Raw genomic sequence first — 19381 nt, 5'->3', positions numbered from 1 at the left:
TGACTACTAAATTCCTTTAACTATAGGCATGTGAACACGTAATTGTTTTATAAGTTAATTTATGGTTTCATGAATGGTAACTCTAAACTACCACCCAATCAACCATTAACTGTTATCTAGCTCAATGATCTGTCGAATCCCTGCCCAATTATAGTAACCTAACCATAAGCTTCAAGTGACTCAAGCCCATCACTAACACAACTCAGACCCCCCCCCCCCTTCCCCTTCCCAACACACACACACACACACACACACACACACACACACACACACACACACACACACACACACTTATCTGCCCTGTTTTTTCCTCCCTAAATCTATGGATACTTTGTCATTTGGATGCCGCTGTCCTAGTGGTTGCTGAGCTCTGCACCCACATGAATACAAAACTCTACGTTATTCAGACTGAATGTCCACATCCGGCCACCGTGTTGTGTCAGTACATAGCTTCAGGATATGTAATGCAATAATTGACTTTGCCATGCAGCAGTCAGACACTCCTGTGTCCATGATGTAGAGAGCACATAAATAGATTGGGAGTCGTCCATGGTCTAAACTGTGTTTTGTGCTTACCATTCAATGTTGGAGATGAAACTGATGCAACAATCACTGTGTTGTCATCAGCTAATGAAAATGCCTCATCATATCTAAACTAGGCACATAGCTGTGTCTATATGTCATATATGACTTGTTTCTCACAGTGAGGATGACAGATAGATGTAAAGCTGTTATAGCACATGCCACATTTTGCGTCATTGAGAGAGAGTAGATTTTTTTCAAGACAAAGAACAGATTTAAACAATGAAACTCTCATTGTATGATTATTTTCACCTAGAAAAGGTACATAATTTGTACTTTTCTGTACTGGACTACCAGACTAACTGAAAGACATAATGTGAGAACACCAATATAGCAAATATGCCAGTTCTGGGGCTTTCATCCTGATCCTGGATTTATCTACTGTGCAATAGGTATTTAGGATGGGATTTCCTGCTTAAACATGACCCATTTCCTGCTTAATCCACACGAGTGCATGCTAGTTCCAAGGCTTTTGCTCACTTGTGTAGTGTAGACAGGACAAGAAAAACCTTGCTCTGTGACAGTTTAATAACTGTTGTGGTATTGTTCCACTTCCTGGCAGTAATGGTTTAGGACTGGCTAAAAAAGGATAAGAGACAGTGCTGTGCCAATTTGTTTTGGAACCCACTCAGAGCCCCTTGAAGTGGAGCAAACTTGCCTCTACTGGGAACTTCTGGATGAACTCCTGGACAAGCCTCACATCAGTAGGTGTTATTAGCTTCTGTTGAGGTAGATGCTGCTCTTGATCTATTGGAATGCTTGTTTTCCTTTCCAGTTTCAGCGGTATTTGTTTCCTGGCCTACAAAATCTTGCTTCTGCAAATTTTTCCTAATATATGTTTCCTAAAATTATGATCTTGGGGTAGTAGACCTGACTTGCTCCCAGTTACCCTTGATATGGCCTTGTGCATTATTGCCCATCTAGCCATGGCAGTACAAAGCATTGACCTACTTGTACATCGGACTATATTGACACTTGCTGCTACAAGAAACTCAGCTGCCAACTTGAGATCATCCAAAGAAAAGCTAACATCCTCCAAGTCAATGTTCCTATGAACTTCTTTTTGAAAACTTTCAATCCTGATTTTAAAGAGACACTGTAAACTCAAAAAGTTCTCCTGGGGGGTACTCACCTCGGGTGCGGGAAGCCTCAGGATCCTAATGAGGCTTCCCACGCCGTCCTCTGTCTCACGGGGGTCTCGATGCAGCCCTCCGAACAGCCGCCCGACAGACCCGACTGTTAGTTCAATATTTACCCTTCCAGGCTCCAGCGGGGGCGCTGTGGCGGCTTTCGGCTCCGAATTAGACGGAAATACCCAATCTCAGTCGGGTCCACTCTACTGCGCAGGCGCCGGAGACTTGCGCCTGCGCAGTAGAGCAGACTCGACGGCGATCGGGTATTTCCGCCTTCTTCGGAGCCACCAGACCGCCGGCGCAGGAGCCAGGAAGGTAAATATTTGCATCGCCGCTGTACGGAGGGCTGCAGCGAGACCCCCAAGGGACGGAGGACGGCGTGGGAAGCCTCATTGGGATCCTGAGGCTTCCCCCTCCCGAGGTGAGATTTTCTGTAAGAGCCTTGGCTACTGATGTAAGATTCACTGCTACCCTAGATGATTCTCCTGATGCCAGAAAAGCCCTCTTAAGATCCTGATCCATTTGGCAGCCCATCAAATCCTCAAAACAGAATCCTTTAGGGGTAACGTAACATTCTCATTAGGACATGTTCACTATCAGAATGGTTTGGATTAATTATTCATCTTCCTCAGATAGATACATTTTTGGAATCTTTTCTTTAACTGTCTTCCCCCACTTTTTAAGAATCATCCCCTAGATTGTAAGCCTTTGGGCAGGGTCCTGCTCCTTTTGTGTCCTACTTGATCATGCACCTCCATTACTGTGCACCCATGCTATGCATATGAGTGAACCAAACTTGCCTAATCTCCATGCTCCCCTCCAGTGACTAAGCATTACCTTGTACTGTGCTGCATTATCTGGCTTTTTTTGTATTCCTGTATTGTCTTATTGCTGTAAGTCACCCCTAAATATTGTCTGTAACCTAAACTAAAGTCCAGCGCTGCGTAATATGTTGGCGCTTTATAAATACAATAAATAAATAAAATAATAAATCTACTTAATCTCCTCCATCAGTGTAAACAATATTTTACTTTTATTCATTTGTTTTTAGTACGTTTTCTTTTTTGTGTTTTGGAAAATATACTTCCCCTTGGCACTTAATTGCTTCTGTAACCTTTGACACAAATGGAGGAATCAAAGAAAAGTCAAATCCTAATAGCCCAATAGACTGCAGAGCTACACACCTTCTGGCAGCAATGCTCCAGTTCCACCCTTGAAAGCTACACTCCATGCGCGTGCACATAGCCTCTCGATTCCTGAAGTACATGATGGGGAGACACCCACTGCCAATGGACGCGGTGCACGATGGGAAGCTCTGCTATAGCTACCCTCCATGAACCATGCCGCCTTCCATGAGATGCTGAACACTGCCCACCAGCTCACTAGGTAAAATAACTTAACCGAGGGACAGAATAACGCAACTGTCAGCTATAGAGGAGCCACCATACCCTTAAGGTATGCCTGGTGGATGCAGGAAAGCATTCATATTCTGCCCCAGAGAGTACCTAGAGGGGGTTCTAAATCTCATAGGAGAGCCACATCCTGCTGGTACCCACCATAGTGGAGGTAAGAGATAAAAAGAACATCAAGGGAGAAAACATAAAAAAGAATGTCAGTGTAGGGCTACCGTAGGCCTTTTAACATCTTGGGAGGACCCATTAGGGCAAAGTAGGTGGGGCTATGCCCATTAGTATGCTGACATGGAGAACACCAAGGGAAATATGTTGTTCATTCTGGGGCATTACTTTAGAGAAGTCTGAAGGAACCTATATTACTAATACCACGAGCAATGTTTCTTTATAAGTCAGCAGCAATTTGAAACGTTCTAAAACCCACATTTATTTGTTATTCCTAGTATTTATTCTGGTCTGCTTGAACACAGCACGCCTATACAGATCTTTTGACGTCACTGCATTTATTTACAGTCATGGGTGACATTACACAAAATAAACATTTCCACCAGTCAGAGGATTAAACGCGAGATAGCCTGTTTTCTTTTTTTTTTGTCTTCAAGTGTTTGAATGTATAATTGTCTGTGACATTTGATCAGGATAACAGCCAAAGAGTTTGCTCTTTTAAAATGATTGTTAGTAAAGTCAGTTTCTATATTACTATTCTCACAGATTAACTTTATTTATATTATGTGTCAACAGCTGAGCTACCAGCTTTGGGTAGTGACTGAAAAAAGAGCATTTTCATTTTATGGTATTTTAGGACACTTATTCTATTCTTTCTACCTCCAGGACAGGGAGTACTAGTTTTGTGAGGTGACAAGCCTGCATGTCTATGCTATGAGAGTGTGTAAGCTATTGGATTTGGTCTCTGTGGTGAAGGCTTTGGCTCTCAGAGTGAGAACGTGTACACTTGCACACTTTGCTACGTCCTCAATCCTGTAACAGATCTCTTTTGTTTAGAAAAAGAGCCATCGAGCCTCTACACACGTCAGTCTCCTCTTATACACTACCTGCCTGTCTTATCCATTCCAGTCAGCCTCTGGTCACACACTTTTGTTAGGGCCCGTTCTCACCTATGCGATTAGCGGGTGATTCCCGCAAATCGTCGAAGCACTTGTGCTTTTTTTAAAGCGCTAGCGCAATGTTAACCTATGGCAGTAATCTCTCTTAATGCCGCTGATCGGGGGTGTTTTGCGATTAGCAGCAATCGCAAAATGTGTTCCCTGCAGTATTTTGCCATGATTAAATAGCGATCGTGATACAGTGCTTAAAAAAGCGCTGATCGTGATCACTCTGAATCGCAAGAGGGTGCAGTGATTTCACCACGCTAATTGCGGTAAAATTACCCACGCAAAACGGTAGCGCTAAGCGTTACTGTTTACTACTTTTAAGTGTGATTGGGCCCTTAATGCACAGGCTCACACCCTTGTCCTGCTCATTACTCTTGTCAATAGTCATTGCTTCAACTGAGGCAAAGGAACATGTTTTACTTAAATGGACCGTAAAGTGAGAGGGATATATTTAATTGTAAACAATAGCAGTTTCCTGGCAGTCCTGCTGATCCTCTGCATCTAATACTTTTAGCCATAGAACCTGAACAAGCATGCAGATCAGATTTTTTTGACAAAAATCTGCCAAGATTAGCTGTATGCTTGTTTCTGGTGTGTGATTCAGACACTACTGCAGCCACATAAACCAGCAGGGCTGCCAGGTAACTAGTATTTCACTGGGAAAATGTAAACTGCAGCCAGTCTTACACTGTTAATGGGGTTCTCAAACTTTGCATAGTTGGTCATTGGGTGATTGGAGTTCAAATTCAGAAAAGGGGGTGGAGCCACAGTCAATCAGATTTGTTTAATTTCAATGCAAATTACTGATGGCAAAGACCGCAAAGCTCACTAGGTCATTGAGTAATTGAGTGATCATGTGTTAGGGTAAGAAAAGGGGGGCGGAGCCGTCGCCTACACTAGTCAAATACATACCCAGGCAATGCCGGGCCATCAGCTAGTGTGTGTGTGTGTGTGTGTGTGTGTGTGTGTGTGTGTGTGTGTATGTATATATATATATATATATATATATATATATATATATATATATATATATATATATATATATATATATATATACAGTGGTGTGAAAAACTATTTGCCCCCTTCCTGATTTCTTATTCTTTTAAAATGCAGTTTTAAATGATGGTTTTTATTATTTAGTGAGGAAAAAAAAACTCAAAACCTACATGGCCCTGTGTGAAAAAGTGATTGCCCCCCCTTGTTAAAAAATAACTTAACTGTGGTTTATCACACCTGAGTTCAATTTCTGTAGTCACCCCCAGGCCTGATTACTGCCACACCTGTTTCAATCAAGAAATCACTTAAATAGGAGCTATCTGACACAGAGAAGTAGACCAAAAGCACCTCAAAAGCTAGACATCAAGCCAAGATCCAAAGAAATTCAGGAACAAATGAGAACAAAAGTGCTGTAATTGAGATCTATCAGTCTGGTAAAGGTTATAAAGCCATTTCTAAAGCTTTGGGACTCCAGCGAACCACAGTGAGAGCCATTATCCACAAATGGCAAAAACATGGAACAGTGATGAACCTTCCCAGGAGTGGCTGGCCGACCAAAATTACCCCAAGAGCGCAGAGAAAACTCATCTGAGAGGCCACAAAAGACCCCAGGACAACATCTAAAGAACTGCAGGCCTCACTTGCCTCAATTAAGGTCAGTGTTCACAACTCCACCATAAGAAAGAGACTGGGCAAAAACGGCCTGCATGGCAGATATCCAAGGCGCAAACCACTTTTAAGCAAAAAGAACATTAAGGCTCATCTCAATTTTGCTGAAAAAACATCTCAATGATTGCCAAGACTTGTGGGAAAATACCTTGTGGACCGCCGAGACAAAGTTGAACTTTTTGGAAGGTGCGTGTCCTGTTAAATCTGTTGTAGAAGTAACACAACATTTCAGCAAAAGAACATCATACCAACAGTAAAATATGGTGGTGGTAGTGTGATAGTCTGGGCTTGTTTTGCTGCTTCAGGACCTGGAAGGCTTGCTGTGATAGATGGAACCATGAATTCCTCTGTCTACCAAAAAATCCTGAAGGAGAATGTCCGGCCATCTGTTCGTCAACTCAAGCTGAAGCGATCTTGGGTGCTGCAGCAGGACAATGACCCAAAAGACACCAGCAAATCCACCTCTGAATGGCTGAAGAAAAACAAAATGAAGACTTTGGAGTGGCCTAGTCAAAGCCCTGACCTGAATCCTATTGAGATGTTGTGGCATGACCTTAAAAAGGCAGTTCTTGCTAGAAAACCCTCAAATAAAGCTGAATTACAACAATTCCGCAAAGATGAGTGGGCCAAAATTCCTCCAGAGCGCTGTAAAAGACTTGTTGCAAGTTATCGCAAACGCTTGATTGCAGTTATTGCTGCTAAGGGTGGCCCAACCAGTTATTAGGTTCAGGGGGCAATTTCTTTTTCACACAGGGCCATGTAGGTTTTGAGTTTTTTTTCTCACTAAATAATAAAAACCATCATTTAAAACTGCATTTTGTGTTCAATTATGTTATCTTTAACTAATGGTTAACGGTTTTTGATGAGCAGAAACATTTAAGTGTGACAAACATGCAAAAGAATAAGAAATCAGGAAGGGGCCAAATAGTTTTTCACACCACTGTATATATATATTCTCAACATACCACTGTCCATACATGACCTTATACCTATACAGTAGCTGCCACACTTACTGCACCATAACCAGTCCTTCTTGGCAGTACTTTATCTAGGGAAAGCATCTAGTATCTTCTGTTCTTAGTTTATGAGAATGAACTCGAGCAGGTGATAGATCACAGTGCTGCTCACACGTTTCAGTTATTACAAAACTTGGGAAATATCCAACACAAGCTTTTATCTCAGGTAAGTCACACTGACCTCGTACCTGCATGGATATCCACCTGACCACAAGCAAGGCATTGCTGATTCATGCAACTTCCTGAATTTCATGATTTTACATGAAATAAAGCAAATGGAGTAAAAAAAACTCAAATAAAGAATTGTATATACTAACTCCATTAATGTTATTAGACTACAAGTCAGAACATACAGTCTGCCAGTATATTATCATGACTCTCTGGACAAGGTATACACTAAACATTCAAACTTGACACAGAACCTTTAAATCACCTTTTAGAAAAGGTAAAATGTAATATCTTGATATGTTTTTTTCTTATTTTCTCACAAGCTGCTTTAACCACTTGAGGACCCACCCTTTACCCCCCCCTTAACGACCAGCGCTGTTGTAGCTGATCTGTGCTGGGTGGGCTCTGCAGCCCCCAGCACAGATCAGCGTGCAGGCAGAGCGACCAGATCGCCCCCCTTTTTTCCCCACTAGGGGGATGATGTGCTGGGGGGGTCTGATCGCTCCTGCCTGCGGGTGTTGCGGGGGGGGGGGCACCTCAAAGCCCCCCTCCGCGGCGAAATCCTCCCTCTCCTACCTGGCCCCCCCTGGTAAGCCGGGCTGCACAGGACGCTATCCGTCCTGTGCAGCCAGTGACAGGCTGTCTCCGGTCACATGGCGGCGATCCCCGGCCGCTGATTGGCCGGGGATCGCCGATCTGCCTTACGGCGCTGCTGCGCAGCAGCGCCGTACAAATGTAAACAAAGCGGATTATTCCCGCTTGTGTTTACATTTAGCCTGCGAGGCGCCATCGGCGGCCCGCAGGCTATTCACGGAGCCCCCCGCCGTGAATTGACAGGAAGCAGCCGCTCGCACGAGCGGCTGCTTCCTGATTAATCAGCCTGCAGCTGGCGACGCAATACTGCGTCGCTGGTCCTGCAGCTGCCACTTTGCCGACGCGCGTTATGAGTGCGCGGTCGGCAAGTGGTTAAAATCCCAAATCCCTCTTGTGCCTATCCCTAAACACTGGCCAATACATTCATCTTTTACAATAAGGGATGCAGGGAGGTTTTTCGTGAAACAATTGCGAATTATGGTTTGCGCTGTTTGCCTATTACTTATTATAGTATGTACTGTCAGTGAAAACTACATAGGAAGTGAGAAAAAATTACAGAGCGTTACCTCTGGGACAAATCTTCATCTCATATGAATGTGTACATATAATTTTTTTTTTTTTGCTATAGTGCCCCTCTAATAACAGGAATAACTGAAAGCTTGTAGAATATTCAGTACTTGGCTATTGTGGTCAAATCCAACACAACAGGAGAACTCAGCTTGCATTAATGGGGTACAAGACACCTTTCATTCTGGGTTCCAGTTTGAAAGATTTTACTAAGTGCAGGAAATTAGGTTACATTGACTCTGATAGTGGTAAAACATTAGTTGTTATTAGCGTAGGAATAAGTAAGAACCTATGCAAGGTTTTAATATTGTCTGTGTCTTTTGAAATATTTCCCTTACTTCCTGCCCATGTGACTGGGTTATTTAGAACAGGAAATGACAACACAGATCTCCTTATTGAGGACAAAGACAAATATAAAAGCCTGACAGAGATTGTAACCTTTCCCTGTGCTGTCTCAAACGATTGTAAAATGTTTTGGCTGGGGTTACACTTGAAATCGCACTATGATTAGTTTTCAAACATCTATTCTGGTGCAGGGAATGAAACTCAAAAGCTTCTCTGTACTAGTCGGTGTTTCAGGTGATCACAATAAAAATTCACTGTCCACTTCAGCGTGTTAATTATTAGTTAGGCAAAATAAGTGTCTCACCCCAGTAGGACAGCGCTATTTACATGCACATCACGGATGATCAGCTGGGTGCTGCTGACTGTTTAACATTACAGCTGAACATTGGACTCACAGTGATGCATGAATTAGATGCGCCCTGAAGTTACCTTTAAGCATAGTTTCTTAACTAGCGGTACGTGCGTCCCAGAGGGTTCACCTTGCATTTCAAGCCTTGTTCCTACCTGTCAAAATAATTCCAGTTTACAGACTAAATATTTATCAACTATAATAAGTAAAAGTGGCCACACACCATACCATTTTTTTGTAAATTTAAGTTTTAGAGTTATGATTTTTCTGATTAATTGTAACTTTTGAAAAGACTAAGCCATGTATCACATGTGTGTTCAATTTTCCCCAATTACAGTATATAAAAAAAATTGCTGTTGGTATTCTCAAGGCTATGTCAGTCTATCTATGAAAACTTTCTGCATCGGTTGCGGAAGTTGTCGGCAGTCTCAAGCTTACAAACCATATTAACTGTCAACAATATAGCTGCTCTTTAACCTGCTGAGCGGTCTGGACGAGCTCAGCTCGTCCAACACCGCCAGAGGCTGCCGCTCAGGCCCTGCTGGGCCGATTTGCACCAAATAAAAAGCAGCACACGCAGCCGGCACTTTGCCAGCCGCGTGTGCTGCCTGATCGCCGCTGCAGCGCGGCGATCCGCCGCGTGCAGCGGCGAAAGAGGGTCCCCCCAGCTGCCCGAGCCCAGCGTAGCCGGAACAAACAGTTCCGGCCAGCGCTAAGGGCTGGATCGGAGGTGGCTGACGTCAAGACGTCGGCTGACGTCCATGACGTCACTCCGCTCGTCGCCATGGCGACGAGGGAAGCGAAACACGGAGGGCCGCTCATTGCGGCCTTCCGTGTTATCTCTTGCCGCCGGAGGCGATCGGAAGATCGCCTCCGGAGCGCCCTCTAGTGGGCTTTCATGCAGCCAACTTTCAGTTGGCTGCATGAAATAGTTTTTTTTTTATTTAAAAAAAACTCTCCCGCAGCCACCCTGGCGATTTAATCAGAACGTCAGGGTCCTGTTGGAAAAACCCTACAAATGTTACTTATCTCTGTAGAGGCAAGCCTCTGGATCCTCTAGAAGCTTTTCTGATCTTAAACCCACCGCTGCTCACTGGAAACCTTCTCTTTCCTGTGCATGTACAAGGGGCGCCGTATTGCACAGTTGCAATGGCAGCCCCCACCCACACAGTAGTATGGAGCTGCTCGTGCACAGGGGAGACCCTATTCAACAAGTATTTGTCGAAAAGTTTCAGAGGTTCCCAGCACTGGACCATTGAGCTTGGGGGAAGGAGAAGGGGAGGTGTCTTCTGTATTATCCAGAGGCTTTCCAGTACACAGGCATATAACTGTTTTGATTTTTTTCACTTCAGGTACACTTTAAGTTGGCCACAAAGCTATCACTACACAAATGTATGCTGCTTGTCGTAAGTAATTTTGTGGCTATGTGTAAAAAGGAAAAAAGGGAACAGTTTACTGCAGTGGTCCTCAAACTAAGGCCCGCAGGCCAAATGCGGCCCCCTGAGGCTTTTTCACTGGCCCCCCAAACAGAACATGTATAACTTATAAATGCAGCTCACTGCACCTTTAAATATCGGGGGCCCATATATAGAATAGCAGTGCTGGCACCACCCATCCACATACTGTAGAAGCCAGCGAGCAGTCATTTGCTGGCTTCCAACCCTATTCTGCATCAGGTGACACTGCTGTCCAACTGGACGGCAGGTTGTGACCTGGGTATGCTTCACTGTCTGGTGCACAAAGATGTTCTTCGGGCGCCGCAGGACTGAATGGCTGCTGCTGGGAGTTCTCCTCCTGGCATGATTGGGGGGATCAATGCCTAGATTCAATGTAATGTTTTTCAACATCATTTTATGTATGTTCCGGCCCCCCAGCAGTCTGAAGTATGTTGACCCGGCCCTTGACCGAAAAAGTTTGGCGACCCCTGCTTTACTGCCTAATACTGGAAAAAGAGCACTGCTGGTGGTGCTGGTGGTGCCTAACCTTAAGACCACCCTGGTGGTGCCTAAACCTAAGACCCCCCTGGTGGTGCCTAACCATAAGACCCCCCTGGTGGTGCCTAACCCTAAGACCCAGAAATTAAAAAATTATATTAAAAAAGTTAAATTTCATGTCAAAACGATAATTAACGTAATTATAATTCTAAAAAAGGACCCCTGAAATTAATTAAAAATGTCACAAAGATAACATAACGTAATTATGATTCTAAGAATGAATGTAAAATTGATTAAAAAAAAGTACATTATCAAAATATTGAAAAGTTAAAACAATCATTTAAAAAATAATTGTGAAAACAAATTTTATAAAAATATTTTCCGTTTTAGCATTGTAAAATGATAAATGACAATAGGTGCAAAACAGTTTAACAGGTGCTCGATTTGTCCAGTTTTGTGCCCAATAGCTGATATTTAAAATTGGAGTCAATGGTGGCGCCTGATTTGCCCGCTTCTCATATGCATCCGATTTTCCGTAAAAAGGCCAGGCACCAGGTGGTATAAAGATCCAAGCTTTATTTAAACCTCAAAGTATAAAAGCATCTCAGACAGACATCAGCGGTACAGCAGTGGGGGGGATGTATAGGTTTAGCCTGACAGCACCTTTGTCTCCAGGTCTGTTATTTACCATTTAATTTTTTGAGCTAGCACCTTTGACTCTATATTTGTTATGGTCCTATTTGTAAATACTGTAACTTGTCCACACAATTCAAAATAAGGCCAATGTACGTTCCTTACTTTTGTACTTTATTAAGGTCACACGTACATTGGCTTAACCTAAGGGTGCGTAGTATATACCTGCGAGAGATGTTGCCTATTGGGGAGCGGGACCTGATCCCCTTGGGCCGGGCTCCACAGATGCAAAGTCAGCTCTGTTGCTGAAGACACGTTATGTTGCTATGCGTGCGACAGATCGGGGCATGCGTAACGTCACGTGGTGGGCGAAGGAGTGACATGAACAAAAGAATCAGCCATCAGCTGAGGTGAGATCATCTGCAGGTCAGTGGTTGCGGGCCGCTGTACACACGCATGATTATCCTCTCAGACGGTTGTTATCGGCCACCTCAGAAATCGTTGATGATGTGTGTGTACGAGGCTTTACAGTGGAGGTAGTGAGGTACCTCTTACATATTCTGTTTTGCATGTTCAGTAGATGTTATAGTGCATTTTACTGATGCAACTAAAAGGTTTTCTGGATGCAAGTTGATTGCACCTGTTCATCCCTTTTTTTTCACTTGGAGACTCAGAACAACAGTTACTTGGGAACAAACACAACAGAGCGTACTGTACCTTCACCTATGGACCATCTGTACCCCTCTGACTCATTTATTCAGCACAATGCCACCTAACAAAAACATGCTTGTGAGAGCAGGTTTGTTTTTTGACCAGCTAATCCCCTTGACATAGTTTGAAAAATAACTGTTTTCCCAGAACAGCGGAAACGAACATGTAATGCATGCTTCAGTTCTTTTACACAACAGATAAGATTTTTCTAGAATATAATAGATCCTCTGTGATGATTTTTAAGGAGAAGTGTTAGAAATATGCTTTACAAATAACAGAACCACGTGAAGTTAATGATGGCTGGATCACAATGTTGCTTACTCAGTTTAGTTTAGGCACATTTTAGAGGAAATTTGAACAAAATGAAAATAATTACTTAAACCAAATGCTGAACTGATAACTGCAATTAGCTTGAACAGATCTATGTATGGGAACCAAATCAGGGCAGTTGTCACTTTTCTTCTTCTTTACAGTAGTTAAATCCTGGGTTCAGTAATTGCAAAGGACTTGATGTGACTTGATGTCCTAGACGCACATTGATGCACCCCAGTCCCCCTTGTCAAAGGAAGAGCCCTCAACCAGTATACTATCCAGCCACTCCAGGTTTATATCGTTCTGACGCTGGTCATTCCTTTACACTCTTGGCCACCCTGCCTGTGATTGTTGTTTGCAACCTAATTACATTACATACATTCACCAACCCAGTAATTATGTTGAACTGTTTACTTGTCCAACGGGATTGACTAGACAGAATAGATATCTGATACATAGGAGAGGATTTTATCCATACTCTATGTTGCACTTTCTGATGTAGTTTTTAACTGCCTCATGTCACGACCATTGAACTTTAATTGTTTGCCACTAAGGAAGTGTCTCTTCTATAGACCACGAAACGTGTGTCAGGCCAATCACTGCACATCGACGTGACATAAAAGTTATGTTTTTTAATTACTTTATTATTGACTAGCTGATGGCCCGGCATTGTATTTGTATTTGGCTGGTGTTGGCTGCGCCCACTTTTTCTAACCCAAACACATAATTACTCAATTACCTAATTTATGAGCTTTGTGGTCTTTGGCATCAATAATTTGCATTTAAATAAAACAAATCTGATTGGCTGAGGCTCCACAGCCTTTTCTAAATTTGAACCCCAGTCATCCAATGACCAACTGTACCAGGTTTGAGGCTTGTGCCATTAACAGTGCAAGAATGGCAGCAATTAAATATTCCCCTTGAAAATCAATAGGTGAATTTTGATTGGCTTTTTTTAGGCTCCACCCACTTTTCTGAATATGAATCCCATTCACCCAGTGACCAAGTGTGCAACGTTTAAGAACCCTACCATAAACAGTGTGAGAATGGCTGCAGTTTACAATTTCCCAGTGAAATTTGTATTTGTCTCCACCCACTGATGAACCAGCGTTGCCCGGGTTTGTATTTGGCTGGTGTTGGCTGTGCCCACTTTTTCTAACCCTAACACACAATTACTCAATGACCAAGTTTGTAAGCTTTGCAGTCTTTGGCATTAATAAATTTGCATTGAAATTAAACAAATATGATTGGCTGTGTGTGGCTCCCCCCCCCTTTTCTGAATTTGAACACCAGTCACCCACTGACCAACTGTACCAGGTTTGAGGCTTGTGCCATTAACAGTGCAAGAATGGCAGCAATTGAATGTTGAGTGAAATTTGTATTTGTCTCTGCCCACTTTTTGGTTTTGGGGATAAAAAGTAACCTATATGTTATTTCAGGTAATGTACTATGTGTGTGCCAAATTTCATTCAAATCCGTTCAGCCATTGTTGCGTGATTGAGTAACAAACATCCAAACTTTCGCATTTATAATATTAGTGAGATTGTGGACCTGAAAACCCTAATTTCCTTGTTTTCTTGTTATCTATATTGATATGATTGTTTTATGTTCCAAAAATGTAAAGGGATAAGAAATGTCTTTAAAGCCAATGGGTACCGGTAAAAAAAAGAAAAAGTCATATAGTCACCTAAGGAGAGGGAAGGCTCGGTCCTAATGAGCCTTCCCTCTCCTCTCCCGGGTGCCCTCGGTGCTGCGCTGGCTCACCCGTTCGCGTCCGCCGCCGCAGGGACTTCGGAGGTCTTCGGGAGCACTCGGGCTTCCGAAGACGGGCCGCTCCATACTACGTACGCGCGAGCGCGTCATAGAGGGCGCTCGCGCATGCGTAGTATGGAGCGGCCGCGTCATCGGGAGCCCGAGTGCTCCCGAAGGCTTCCGAAAGCTACCTTCGGCATGCGGAAGTGGCAGTATTTGACCGAACTGGTTGAATACTGCCACGGGGGATCCTGCGCGGGACCGGGCACCGGGAGAGGAGAGGGAAGGCTCATTAGGACCGAGCCTTCCCTCTCCTTAGGTGAGTATCTGACTTTTTCTTTTTTTTACCGGTAAACATTCACTTTAAAAACTGGTGGTACCTCAAAATGCATGCAATATCGCAGACCAACTCCCCCCTATGTTTTAGAGGTTGCGGTTTGCCCGGAACTATTGATCATATCTGGTGGTTCTGTCCCATTGTAAAAAGATATTGGGACCAAGTCACCTCTATTCTGAGCACGGCTCTAGAAAAGTCTCTCTCACCAGACCCCCTGCTTCTACTTCTGGGAGACAAACCTCTTGGATGGAACTACCCCCAACATAGGCTCTCGCAGCATATAGCCAAGGCTGCCAGAATCCACATTGCACATCAATGGAGGCAACCAACACTATCGATAGATCTTACTGATCACATTATCACTGACATATTAATCTCCGAATGAACTTTAGCCATAATCAATGATACCACAGATGCCTTTACTAGAACCTGGCAGCCCTGGCTTTCTTGCTCCCACACGCTAGGCCTTCGATCTTGTGCCCTTACTTTTTGAACAACAATATGTGTACTGCTGATTGTCCTCTGCTCCCACCCGGATAACAATCTTACTTTATCTGACTGCCTGTAACTAACCAATAATGTTTGGCTGACATTTTACTACTCGCGTTTTGAGTAGACTGTGTTACTAATTTCCTTTTTATGATTGTTTATGTTATGTTATGCAACGCCCTTTATCAAGGGCTTCTGAAAAGCGACTCTGTATCCAACTAAATATGTTAATAAAATGCTTTTGAAATTAAAAACTGGTGGTACCGCCCAAGGTTTTCTGTAAATTAAACCCTTGGGACTGGAATGTATATGATTAATTTAAGGGAACCTGAAGTGAGAGGGATATGTAGGATGCCAAATGTATTTCTTTAAACAATACCAGTTGCCTGGCAGGTCTGTAGATCTTCTGGCAGATGTAGTACCTGCATCCCACACCTGAAACAAGAATGCGTCTAATCTAGTCAGTTTTCAGTCAGAGAGGACCTGGTCTGCATGCTTGTTCAGGGTCTATGGCTAAAAGCATTAAAGGCAGAGGATCAGCAGGACAGCCAGGAAACTGGTATTGTTTACAAGTAAATACGTCTGTCAGCCTCCATATCCCTCTCACGTCAGGTTTCCTTTAAAGGGGCATTATGGCGAAAAATTATAAACTTTAAATATGTGCAGACATATACAAATAAGAAGTACTTTTTTTCCAGAGTAAAATGAGCCATAAATTACTTTTCTCCTATGTTGCTGTCACTTACAGTAGGTAGTAGAAATCTGACAGAAGAGACATGTTTTGGACTAGTCCATCTCTTCATAGGGGATTCTCAGGGATTTATTTATTTTCAAAGCACTTAGTAAATGGCAGTTACTCTGTCCAACTGCCAAAAAACTGTGTAGTGAGCAGGGAAGCTGGCTAGCATCATTGTTTAAATGCTGTTTAGGGAATATCTTTATAAAGAATAAAAGCTTTGCTGAGACTCCCCTATGAAGAGATGGACTAGTACAAAATTTGTCACTTCTGTCAGATTTCTACTACCTAATTTAAGTGACAGCAACATAGGAGAAAGGTAATTTATGGCTCATTTTACGCTGGAAAAAACATACTTCTTATTTGTATATGTTTGCACATATTTTAAATTTCGCATTTTTTTTCGCCATAGTGCCCCTTAAAGTGAGCACATGGAATGGGTCTTGAAGCTGAGGTCATCAGGACAGTAGTGCAATGGAGGGATCCTTTTGATTTATGGTGAAAGTTTTCTTTGTTTTTGCTTTTCCAGAGAGCCTCACGAAAAGGAGAAGCATCTGAGCCAAGTGCCTCCATCCAATCAGCCTCTGCTCTTTCCTGCAATCACTGATCTGAAGATGCACCTTCAATCCCTGCGGAGGAAACGGAGGCGTGCACGTCGTGGACATCCCCCACGCTTGATGCGTGTTGGCTGCTCTTTGGGGACTTGCCAAGTGCAGCAACTAAACCATCGTGTGTGGCAGCTGATGGGACAAATAGGAAAAGAGGATTCTCCTATCCCGCTAAGCAACCCACATAGCTTTGGATGAAACCAAAAGACCTTATGTGGCTCCATAGAAACCATTAGATGTTTACCAAATAGTGTCAAATGTGCTGCTTAGTAAATAGACGGCTTCAGATTCATGGCGTGTCTGGGTCATTTATACTGTCAGCTAAGCATAGCACACATAGGTCACACAGAGAGCTTTTAAGGACTATATAAACCACATATGGCAAGGAAGCAAGGCAAGCTTATTGGGTATCTTCAGCAGGTAGAAGCGGATCTGCCGCACAGGTCTAAAGGCTAGACATTAATGATTTATATAATTTCACAAGCTGGCTATATCTGTAAACAGAAGACCAAGTCTAATATTAAGGGATGTTTATTTATAAAATATTTCCATGCAAAATGTATTAAAAAATAATAATAAATTAGCTCAGAGTTATTCTTGCAAGTAAAGGAAACACTTTGATTTCTTTTTTTCTTTCCGTACAATTTACTTGAAACTATTTTTTAGTAAATAAGGTATATGCAAGCTTCCCATGTTTGTACAGTAAGCTATTTGGCATTGTGTACATATTAATTGACAATTGAAGTGCATCCTATTAAGTTATTAGCCATTTTAGACAAGGCAAGGCTTATGATTGAAAATACATAATGTGAAAACTTGCACAATGTTACTTAAAGGTGAATATATCAAAATAATCACTGATAAGGAATAACAACTGGATCCCTCTAAATGGTTGCTCCTGGACTATAGCTGGACTATACTTGTCATCTTATTAAGGGGTTAAAGTGTTTCTCCACTGGAAAGCCATTGTAGTTAGGCAGATATTATGTGTACTTTACTGACATCTATAGGTGGCTATGGTTATTGTTTGATGACAGAAATATTTAACTTAAATATTAACATAGTTTATTTATTTCTCATTGACTGCTGTAATTCTTCATAATAAAAAAATATGACGCATATGACATCTTTTCTAAACACTTTCCATTATTTAAAACTAAATGGACACATGTATGGGTATGGTATAATTCACTGAGTATAATAATAGTGAAATGGTTTACTAGACACACACACGTCTTTGTACTTGATCAGGTTCATAAAACGTAGCCAATAATGAGTCATGCTATGTGTGACTTCTCATTCCTCATACCACAAGTAATTAACTAATGATGAAAACTAAGGTCATTGTGGGTAATCAGGGGGTTGCATCAAACATGATATTGTGTAAAACTAAAGGCAGATTCATCCATATCTGGTCAATGTAACCAATTATCTAGTTAACATCACTGACAAACAGGACACACAATTCCAAAAATGAAACCAGATGTTCCTGGTAGGCAAAGGGATGGTTTGGGTAGCCTAGTATGTCAAGAAAATTCTATGATGTTGGTTCAAGGGCTAGAGGGAAGCTGGGTACAGCTCAATTCTTCATTGTCACATAGACATTGGTCCCTGTACGATAATGGTAAAGAGTAAGGAACAAATAAGGATTTTATAAATGTCTCATATACAGGGATTGTGGGTAACATATCAGAAGCGTATTGCAATACTATGACCTGGAGGGGGAAGGAAGCTCGAGGGGAGGGTGGGTGGGGGGTTTCATTGTTTAAAAGCAAATAGGCAATTAAAGATGGCATCTTCTCCATCCCTTTTACAACAAGACAAGTCAAATAACATTTGCCTTGTAACACTTTTCTCCTGGCGGACTCAAAGCGCCAGAGCTGCAGCCACTAGGACGCGCTCTATAGGCAGTAGCAGTGTTAGGGAGACTTGCCTAAGGTCTCCTACTGAATAGGTGCTGGCTTACTGAACAAGCAGAGCCAAGATTTGAACCCAGGTCTCCTGCGTCAGAGGCAGAGCCCTTAACCATTACACCGTCCAGCCACTACTTTTACTACTGGGCTACTTTAAGGATTGTGCAACCTTCACTTTATTGCCAAATTTATAACTGGTAAATCTTTGACTAAATCTTCCTAGTCAGTAAAGTATCTAATAGGGATGGTCAATGTAACATAAATCATTTTGAAGTAATGCAGGATTATGCAAAATTTTTTGTATGCAAATTCATGCAGCTTGAAAATGTACGAGTCAAATTCCACCTTGGTGGGATATGATTGGTCCATTTGTCATCTGCATAAATTTGCATAATTCTACATCAACTTGAAATTATTTGTATCTCACTGTCCATTCCTACTGACTGATAACAGCAGTGAAGTTTTATGGTACTAGCCGCAGATCCTGAAATCAGAATGACTTTTCCTGATAGTATAGGGAGCTCCTTAGACCCTATCCACATTGGCTCAATGTGTAAAAGTGGAGTCAATAAAATTCAGGTTTGAGGTAGAATTGTATTCTGGAGTTTTGGGTGTTTCTACAGGATGCCAATCATCATTAACAGTCTTGATTGCAGTTTGGCTCCTTTTCCTGAGTGTAACCTTCTCTGCATATTGATTGCAGTTCCTGTCCTGTTGTCGACTTGTTTGAAGAGGATTCAGGAGGAGGTCCATCTAATATGCTGCCTCTGGCTCCTCCTCTTTGTTCAGACTTGGCTAAGTCAGCCCTATGCAAGGCCTGGTTGAGTCTATAGAGGAGACGCTACAAACTGTTAGATAAGTAGAAGAGCTTGAAAATGAAGGTCCTCCTCCTGATCAACAAGGCATTTTCACCCACAGGACTGCTGCATACTGGATGTTTTTCCCTTTTCACACCATTCTTTGTAAACCCTAGAAATGGTTGTGTGTGAAAATTCCAGTAACTGAGCAGATTG

The 19381-nt window shown here is 42.5% G+C and overlaps 1 long non-coding RNA gene across 1 annotated transcript in view; it reads left to right on the top strand.

Annotated features, from left to right (window-relative positions):
- The window catches only part of LOC137563453 (uncharacterized), a 120742-nt gene extending 104276 nt beyond the window's left edge, over positions 1-16466 (top strand). The window contains exon 6 of the long non-coding RNA XR_011030357.1: positions 16377-16466. This is a non-coding gene — a long non-coding RNA (uncharacterized lncRNA). The remainder of the gene's footprint in view (positions 1-16376) is intronic.
- The last annotated feature ends 2915 nt before the right edge of the window (positions 16467-19381 follow it).

The sequence above is a fragment of the Hyperolius riggenbachi genome, chromosome 3 (assembly GCF_040937935.1).
Source record: "Hyperolius riggenbachi isolate aHypRig1 chromosome 3, aHypRig1.pri, whole genome shotgun sequence".
In the NCBI taxonomy this organism is placed as follows: Eukaryota; Metazoa; Chordata; class Amphibia; order Anura; family Hyperoliidae; genus Hyperolius; species Hyperolius riggenbachi.
The sequence above is the reverse complement of the archived record's forward strand: the minus strand, read 5'-3'. Positions and strand labels throughout refer to the sequence as shown.